Below are 10,053 nucleotides of genomic sequence, written 5' to 3'. Positions count from 1 at the left end.
TCTTCTATATTCTTCACCCAGTTTCCTTGTATAACCATGGTACAGTTATCAAAATGAAGAAATTAACATTGCATACTGGATGATTTGGATGGCTTCTGTGACAGATACTCCTGTTGCCCTAGTGCCTCCCCAGAATCTTTTTTTCCCCTTTTATTAGCTGGAAATGGAAATGTGTCCACCTCCAGAGGATGGATCAAGGATGGTCTCCCTCTCACTTTGACGAACTTCCACTCATCCATCAGCACCAGCTGACTCCCCCAAATCTGATGAGGTGGTCCTCCAAGATGCTCCCCTAGCAGCCTACTCTTTCTCCACAGCCGCTGGATCGTCACTCTCTGTGTATTTGTCTGTCATTCCCAGTAGGCACTCAGTAACTCTTTGCTATATGAATGGATGAATGAGATCAGGGTGGCTGGAGCTATAGGTTTGCAGTTGTGATCCAGAAGGATGGCATCTTTGAATCGAGGAGTTTGAAAAACTTATTGGGGACCCAAAGTCCTTTAAAACACAGAGGCCCAGTCCCAGTGCAGATGGACCCTAATGCCATTTCCATCCTCACTCTGACCATCCTAGTGATGAAGGGCAGGGCTAAGCCTGGTGTCACAGGCTCCTTGAATGTCATGTCTGGGAGAGTGCCTTGAATCCAGTGGTTCCCAGACTTAGTTGGCTGACTCAGAACCTCCAGGGATGGGGTCTGGCAATCTGCCTGTTTAATAAGCTTGCAAGGTGATACAATGCACTGCAGGAACCTGGCTCCAGTCCAAGAAGTGGAGTTCAGAAACCCCTTGGGTAGGCCAAACTTCTTATTTTACAGTGTTGGACAATCTGATTGTGAGGGTCTCTTCCAGCTCTGATTTTTTGATACATTACTTTTTTTCTCTAATTTCAAAATAACCTGATGAATCTAAATGTTTTTAATATGAATCATGGATCTACATATTACACTCCTAAAATGCCTGTCAAAAGTCACATATGAGGAAATAACTTCAGTTTCTTAATCTTAATATTTTTTATTCTAAACCTCATTTTTCTTACAGTGTAATATCAGAGATTTAGATTTTATGAATCCTACAGTAGTATTACAGTAGGATCTGATGGGAAATTACATGCATTTGCATCTTTTTTTGATTAATTAATTAATCTATTTATTTTTGGCTGCATTGGGTCTTTGTTGCTGTGCACGGGCTTTCTCTAGTTGTGGCGAGAGGGGGCTATTCTTTATTGCGGTGTGCGGGCTTCTCATTGCGGTGGCTTCTCTTTGTTGCAGAGCACAGGATCTAGGTACGTGGGCTGTAGTAGTTGTGGCTCGCGGGCTCTAGAGCGCAGGCTCAGTAGCTGTGGCACACAGACTTAGTTGCTCCGCGGCATGTGATATCTTCCCGGACCAGGGCTCGAACCCGTGTCCCCTGCATTGGCAGGTGAATTCTTAACCACTGTGCCACCAGGGAAGTCCCCATGCATTTGCATCTTGATTTAGCTTTGCAATCATATTCTTTCCACCCTGGCTTTGGGCAGCCTTTATTTCTACATGTAGCATTTACTGATTTTTATGATTGGAATATAATACAGGTTTTTAATCCAAAAGAGGTTAGTCCTAATGTTCATGCCTCTCCAGAATTATATATCTCTGTCTAAGTAAGCCCAACTGCAGTAGATTTTCTATTCTTTAAAATTCCTAATATTCTGTAATGGTTTGGCTGGTTACTGGATGGAAACAGAAATACCGTATGTCAGAACCTCAACTACCCCCTGCTCTCCCTCCCATTCTAGGCAAAGAGAACGAAGTGAAGTTCAGGAGCAACGTGGGCAGCCCTTACCATGGGATCTGCACAGCCATAGCAGAAGCATGTGGCTGGAGGGACAGCTGGGCTACCCAGGCTGACTGATCCTCTTAATATTCGTGCACCTCAGGTGCAAACAATGCAGCTTCCAAGTCTGCATCTTTCCAAAGTAAGGCCCCGTTGCTGAGTGCAATCTGGGGTCAAGCAGGTGGCTAGTCTCAGGAAGTGAAGAAGCTGTTACAGACAAGGGACTTGGAGTCTATTGGGGAAGAAGTTCTGGGAGTTCTAATGAACTCAGGAGTCCACAGAACAGTGACAACATTTTAAGGTTCCCAGGTTGATTTGAATCCTTCAAAGGAAAAGCACACTGGATGCTCAATAGTCAGGGGCGGAAATGATTTCATGGTCTGTGATACACATTTCTCATCCTTTCTTCTTCACTAGTAAGGATTCATTTCCAAAAAACATTTAAGAAACAATTAAGCCTTCACGGCTAATCAGAAGTGCATGGAAATGCTTTGGTCATCATTTTTCCAGGCTGCTGCCATGACATCTGTTCTATACTGCGGCGCTATAGGGAAAGAACCATGACTTTCTAAGCTTACTTCCATATCCCCCGTTTCCTGTGCCTGTGATTGGAGGTGAAATGGACCATGCACTGAAGAACTGAAATTCTTATGACATCTGAGGATAACAAAGGTGCAAGGAGACCCTTTCTGACATTTTGGCTTTGGGGACCTAGATTTGAAACTTGCAGCCAATGTGTCCATCAGAGCTGTGGCATGTCCCTTTCTACCTTCCTTTTTTCTTCCTTCCTTCCACCCTCCCTCTCTTTCTCTCTTTCTTTTCTTCTTTACATCTTTCTTTCTTTCTTTCTTTTCTTTCTTTCTTTCCTTCTCTCTCTATTTCCTTCCTCCCTCCCTCCCTCCCCCTTCCCTCCTTTCCTCCCTTCCTCCCTCCCTTCCTTCCTTCCTCCCTCCCTTTCTTTCCTTCTTTCTTCCTTCCTTCCTTTCTTTCTATTTCTTTCTTTCTTTTTTTTTTTTTTGTGGTACGTGGGCCTCTCACTGCTGTGGCCTCTCCCATTGCGGAGCACAGGCTCTGGACATGCAGGCTCAGCAGCCATGGCTCACGGGCCCAGCTGCTCCGCAGTATGTGGGATCTTCCCGGACCGGGGCACGAATCCGTGTCCCCTGCATCGGCAGGTGGACTCTCAACCACTGCACCACCAGGGAAGCCCCTCTTCTTTCTTTCTTTTCTTTCTTTCTTTCTTTCTTTCTTTCTTTCTTTCTTTCTTTCTTTCTTTCTTTCCTTCTTTCTTCTTTCATACATATGGAGCACACATTATGTACAAGGTCATGTACCAAGCTCTGGTTTAGTTGATTCAAAAGAGAGATGCAGTAAAGTGACTGCTGACAGGTATGTATGGAGCATTTTCAATGCTGGGCCAGCCATGCTTGTGTCTAACAATTATTTACTGAGCAGTTGCCAGGCTGTGCCAGAGACACAGAATTAAAGTAGAATGAGTTTCTAAGACCTCACAGTACAGTCTTAACACCCAGATGGAAAGAGCTATGAAAAAAGATACATAATCTTGAATGACATAAAACGCCGATAGTCTACCTACCCATCCTGCTGTCTACTAACCCTTCATCCAACAAGTATTTATTAAATGTCTACCACAAGAAGGCTCTATTTTCAGCTTCAGGGATGCAACACTAAAAAAACCAGCATACAAACCATAAACCAAAAAATTAATAAACAGAGTTCATTCTAATAGTGAACAGTTCTACAAAGAGAATAAATCAGGGTGATGTGATAAAGACTGCTCCAGATAGAGAGGCTATGGAAGGCCTTTCTGAGGCAGTGACATTTGAGCTGAGGCTGAAGGGGTGTGAAGGAGCCAGCATGTGATTATCTGGGTGAAAACATAATCCCAGACAAAGGGAAGAGCAAATGCAAACATCCTGAGATAGAAATAAGTTTAGTGGGTTCAGAGAACAGGAAAAATGCCAGAGTGACTAGAGTGTAGTTAGTGGGGGTGGGGTAGAGGAGGGGTGTGTGGAGTACTAGAAGAGAAGATCTCAGAAAAAGGCATAGACTGGATCACGTGATCTCTTACAGAACCAAAGACATTTGCATCTTATTCTAAGCACACTAAGAAGGCTTTGAGGGGGACTGGTGGTCCAGTGGTTAAGATTCTGCACTCCCAAATACAGGGGGCCCAGATTCGGTCCCTGGCCAGGGAACTAGATCCCGCATGACACGAGTAAAGATCCCACATGCGGCAACTAAAGATCCTGTAACGAAGATCTCGCGTGCCATAACTAAGACCCAGCGCAGCCAAATATTTAAAAAGAAGAAGAAGCCTTTGAGAATTTTACATTGCAAAGAACATATTCTTATTTATGCTTTAAAAGATTGCTCTGAACCTCTTTCTCAGTGATTCGTATAACAAGAATACAGAAAAGCAAACAGTAAAGATATAGATCCAAACAACACTTAACTTAATTGATATTTATATAACGTTCCACACCCAATAAGTGTAAAATACACATCCTTTCCAGGTGCAAATAGAATACTGACCAAGATCAAACATGTTCTGAGCCATAAAATTAATCTCAACACATTCAAACAATTGAAATCTTATAGAATGTCTTCCCTAAACCAATGAGACTAAATTAGAAATCAACTGCAATAAAATATCTAGACAATCCCCCAAATATTTAGAAATTAAATAGCACACTTCTAAACACATGGGTCAAAAGAGAAATTACAAAGAAAGTTAGAAAATTTTTGAACTGATTGATAGTGAAAATACAATATATCAACTAAAGCAATACTTTAAGGGACATTTATAGTTTAACTACCTATATTAAAAAGGAAGAAGGTTTTGAAATCAATGATCTAGGTTTCTAGCTTAAAAAACTAGAAGAAGAATGCATTAAATCTGATATTAAAGAAAAGAAATAATAAGCATAAGAGTATAAAGCAGTGAAATAAAACACATACCTCAAATAGAGAAAATTGACAAAGCCAGAAGTTGTCTCCTTGAAAAGATTAATAAAATTTATAATTCCTTATTAAGATTCATCAAGAAAAAAAGAGTAAACACAAATGACCAATTTCAAGAATGAAAGAGGAGATATATCCTATAGATCCTACAGACATTAAAGGCTAACAAGGGAATACTATGAACTCTACGTAAATAAGGTCAGTAATTCAGATCAAGTGGGCAAATTCTTTGAAAAACATAACTAACCAAAGTTGACTCAAGATGAAACAGAAAATCTAAATAGCCCAACCTCTACTAAAAATATTCAATTCATAATCTTAGTCAAAAGCATTTTCACATCGATCACTCCAGCCCAGATGGTTTCACCGGTGAGTTCTATCAAACATTTATGGAATTAATAGTACTATTTTTACACAAACTCTTTTAGAAAAATAGATGTGAAGACCCATTTCTTTATCCATTTTATGAGGCTAACATAATCTTGATAGAAAAACCTGACAAAGACATTTAAGTAAAGGAATATATTATCCTTATTCCATGGATGAGAACACTGGAGCTCAGAGAGGCAACATGACTTATCCCAAATCTCAGGATTCGGAAGTGGCAGAGCAGCCCAGGTTTTCAACCCCAGACTCTCTTCACCATGTTGTCGCCTAGAAAGCAGCCCCTTTACAGTCTGCAAATCATATCCTGTAGGCAAGAATTTAAGGCTACCTCCACCAGAAGCTGAGCCCAGAGGACCAGCCCCCCCTTCACTACTTCCTACTCCCAAAGGACTGCAGATGGGTGATTGTGTATCCCTTACTGCCCATTTTGGAGTCCCTGGTGTGAATCCTCCTACTTACAATGAACAGCTGTGTGAGGCCAAAGACCTATGTGTGGTTACAGGAAAAAATTCTTCCATGTTACATCTGGTTTTGTCATTTGGGCCAATAATCCTGTCTAGTCCATTATGTATTGCTTTGGGTAACAGATACGGCACAGAAGGAATGCCTAAAAGTTTTAACAGGAAAACAAGTCACTGCCAGAAGAAGGTAACAGTAACACAGCAGCCTAGAAATAACAAAACTCTGCTCAGTTTTTCCTTATGCGGAGGGTCGAGTACTATTTAAATGAAAGTCTGAGTGCCATTAATTAGTATTCAAATGAGTAACGCCTCTTGTATTTGACCCATTATCAGAACTTGAAATAACCACCTCAGTTCTTCTGTGACCCTGTAGTTTTGATGTCCTGGGTATGATTTTTTTTTTTTTTAATTGGGGTATAGTTGTTTTACAATGCTGGGTATGATTTTAGAAGTGGGCCATTGGCTGCCATGTGGGAATTTCCCAGTGTCTGCTGTACTAGGTTGTGAATCTTCATGACCCAGTCTTGCTGGGAAACATGGTTAGGGCTGGCCTTCATCTCGCAGCCTTGACATCTAATGTTGCCACCTTTTCTAGTTGAGTCTACCTCCTAGATATCTCTCAGCTGTGTCCTCCCCTTACTCCCCTCTGTCCTTGTTCAGGGTCTCGTCATCAACTCCAAGGCCATGGCTTCCTAGCGTGTTCCCTGCCTTTAATCTCTGTGCCTCCAGTCTATCTTTCAAAAGATCACTAGAAACTGTATTTCTATGTTGTCTTTGTGTTACACCGAAAATTCATAATTCTAGGCTCAATGTGTGTAATTACTGTCCCAATTTAAACCCTCCAAACTGAATTCTCAAACATCCCGCCCCACCCCCTCTTCCACAGCCTTCCCCATCTCAACTAAAGACCATTCCTTTCATCTAGTTACAAAAATTGGAGGTTGTAGTTGACTCTACTTTTCTCTCTGATCCAATCTAATCAGCAAACCCTGTTGTCTGTATCTCCCAAAGAGATCCAGAATCCACACTGTTCACTGCCTCTACTCCCACCCTGAACCAAATCTCCCCGATCTCTCGCTGGGATTATTGCAGGAGCCTCCTTACTGATCTCTCTGCTTCCTCCCTTGTCCCACTACTATTATTTTCAAAAAGCAGTCAGAGGGCTCCTTGTTAAAACCCAGAAGCCAGATCACGGAACTCTTGTGTGCAAAATCCATAGCTGCCACCTTGCTCAGAGTAAAGGCAGGTTTCATTACAGTGGCCTAAAAAGTCCTACTCATCTGGCCCTTCACAAGCTTCCAACAGAACCTTGTTGCCAGCCACTCCCTCTGCCTGGAAAACTCTTCCCCCACATGTCTACATGGCCCACTTCCTTCCCTGACTACCCAACAGTAGTACCCTCTTCTCTCACCCTTCCAACCTTCCTTTCCTGCTTCTTTTTTTTTTTTAAAGAGCACACATAACCTTCTGATGTACTAATATACTTTTCTAATAATTTATTATTATTTATAGTCTACATTCCCAAATGGAATATAATCTCCGTTAGGTCTGAACTTCGTTTATTTTATTCACTGCTGTATCTCCAGTGCCTGGTACATAATAGATGCTCAATAAATATTTATCAAATCAGTGAATAAATGAATATGCTTCTCTACCCTCATCTTCCAGAGGTCCCTCCCACTGAACACTAGCTTTTAAATAATAATGATGATGATAAATGTTTCTTGAAAAAACTTTTCTATAGACAAAAGTGTAAAAGAACCAGATAACTGTTGTCAACATATATATGTACAACATATTGATTAAAACAAGCAAACACAAAAAAAAATATAGCCAAAGCATGTGCAAAACACATCAGCACAGAGTGAAAAAAGAGTTAATTGGATTCCAAGGTCTGTGCATTTATAACAATGGCTCCCTGGTCTCAGCAGCAACCCCGTGTTCATGTCACAGGCAAGAAAGCAGATGTTGGGTTTATTGTCCAATACTTTGTGGTGATATGGGTGGGGCTGTGCTCAGATCCCCTCAAGGTCTTACCTAGTAAACGTTCTGATTATTTGGCAAGAATAGAAAGCATTCCTGTGAACTGCACAGTGCCTATTTGAACTCCTCATTAGGCAAGCGATTACTCCAGCACAAACAGATTGCTCAGGCCCGGGATGTTTCCGGGGAAAGGAAATAGCTAAGTCCCTTCAATGCTGTTTGACTCTCCCTGTGTCTGAGGTTGCCAGATACTCCAGGACACAGGTGCAGGGGATGGTCCCATTTCCCAGGACCTCGTTCTGTTTCAAGCTGTGTTGGGACATCTCAGGAAATCAAGATGTGGGTTTCTCCCAGATTAGAACTTCCTTAAGGTCCCTCAGAAAAGAAGGGTTTGTATCTGTAGATGACTTACCCTGAATCTCTCCCCTCCACCCCTGCTGCACAACAGACAGCTCCTACAAGTCAGGCATCCCTCCTGTTACAGACAGGAAAGCCAAGCTCTCAAACAGTCCTGGTTGACTTCATTTTCCTTTCAGCACCTCTTCTGCCCTCAACATTTTCCTCTCCCTCACCCTCAGCCTCTAATCTGGTGGTTCTCAAACTTCAACATGCATCACAATCTCCTGGAAGTCTTCTTAAAGCACGGCTTCCTGGGACCACCTTCCCCACCCATAGTTTCTAACTCACTAGATCTGGGATGGGGCTGGAGACTTCCATTTCTATCAAGTCCCCAGGTGATGCAGATACTGCTGGTCCTAGGACCACGCTTTGAGACCCATTGATGTACTTCATCACTGTTTGAACTCTTTTTCCATTCTTACTTCCACTGGCTTAGTTTGTGTCCTCACAGATTTTTTAACTTTTAGAACTTTGACTTTAAACATAATATTTCAAAAAAGTGAAGCAACAGGCTCAAAGTCATACAGTTGGAAGGTGGTAGATTCAGGATCCAACCGCAAGTCCTCAGACCCCACGCAGCACCTCTGTTTTTTTATTTTTTTAAATTTTAGCAGAGATTTATTCATGGAAGGAAAGAAAGAAAGGGGGAAGAAGGGAAGAACTAAATCAGGAACCCATCTTGGAATACTTATATTCATCCTAATCTTACCCACCCAGATTTATATGTGTCTACACGCTATTCAGAATGGTGATCCTTAGATAATCAAAGATCATGAATCTTGAAAAACAGCCCATTAATTTCACCCTACTTCACAATTTTTTAAAGTTTCTTAACAACAGGAGTTAAAAACAGAAAAGTTTCTGATTGCCCCTTGGTTAAAGAGAGGCCTTCACCTTGCAGGAGGCCTTGCCTGGAGGACAGGTCTTGCCCGGGGAAGCGGCACGTGCAAGTTAGGGTAGCATCACCAGCTCCCTTGATTTCTTATGCCTCTCTTCCTTCCACTCTCATCCAGCTACTCTAATGAGCACCTACTGTGGTCCAACGTGAGCTCACCCCTTCATTCTGTCAAGCACCTCTGAGTGTCTACTATACAGCAGGCACTGTCCTCATCGCTGGAGACAGAGTAGTGTGTAACAACAGTCATGTGTCTGTCCTCATGAGCACCCAATGGAGGCCTAATGGAAAGATTAGACACTATCAAGTAACTGCACACAAAATTCAAGTCTTCAGGACTGTGAAAGGAGGGGTTCATGGTGCTCTCAGCACATGGAAATGGGGAATTTAATGGAGACGGGTGTGGAGGAAGTTTCCCTCCGGGGACTGACAAGTAGGCGGTTATCTAAAGGATGGTAGATGTTAATCAGGTAAAAAAGGGAAGCAAAGGTATTTGGCGGAGGGAGAAGCCTGTATAAAGGTCTTGTGGTAGGAAGGACCCTGATGATTACAAGGGAATAAAAGAAAAGCAGTATGGCTACAGCAAGAAGAGTTGAGGGCCAGAGAGGCAGGGAGCCACTGGGCCTTGCCTGGACAAATAGGGCACATTAGGAGGGTTTAACTGTTCAGAACGATAGGAATCCACCGTGGGGGTCTTAAGCAGGGACAGGTGGTTGTCGCGTGGAGGAGGTGAAAGGGAGCCCAAGTTCTGAGTGACTACTAAGCATATCCAGCTGGAATCTGAGGATGTCAACTTCACTGGAAGAAAGCATGGCCAGGACGAAGTCTCCAATCTGTGGAAACTAGAGAGACCAACAGCTTGAAGGGATCTAAAGAAAAATATTTGATTAAATTTTGAAAACCCCCAAACAGAAAAATGAATTGCATATTCCAAACATAATCATTAAATGTCACCAAGGGGGCTTCCCTGGTGGCACAGTGGTTGAGAGTCCGCCTGCCGATGCAGGGGACACGGGTTCGTGCCCCGGTCTGGGAAGATCCCACATGCCGCGGAGCGGCTGGGCCCGTGAGCCATGGCCGCTGAGCCTGCGCGTCCGGAGCTTGTGCTCTGCAACGGGAGAGGCCACAACAGTGA

This window comes from Orcinus orca, chromosome 5, assembly GCF_937001465.1.
Source record: "Orcinus orca chromosome 5, mOrcOrc1.1, whole genome shotgun sequence".
Classification (NCBI taxonomy): domain Eukaryota; kingdom Metazoa; phylum Chordata; class Mammalia; order Artiodactyla; family Delphinidae; genus Orcinus; species Orcinus orca.
Note: the sequence above shows the minus strand (reverse complement) of the source record.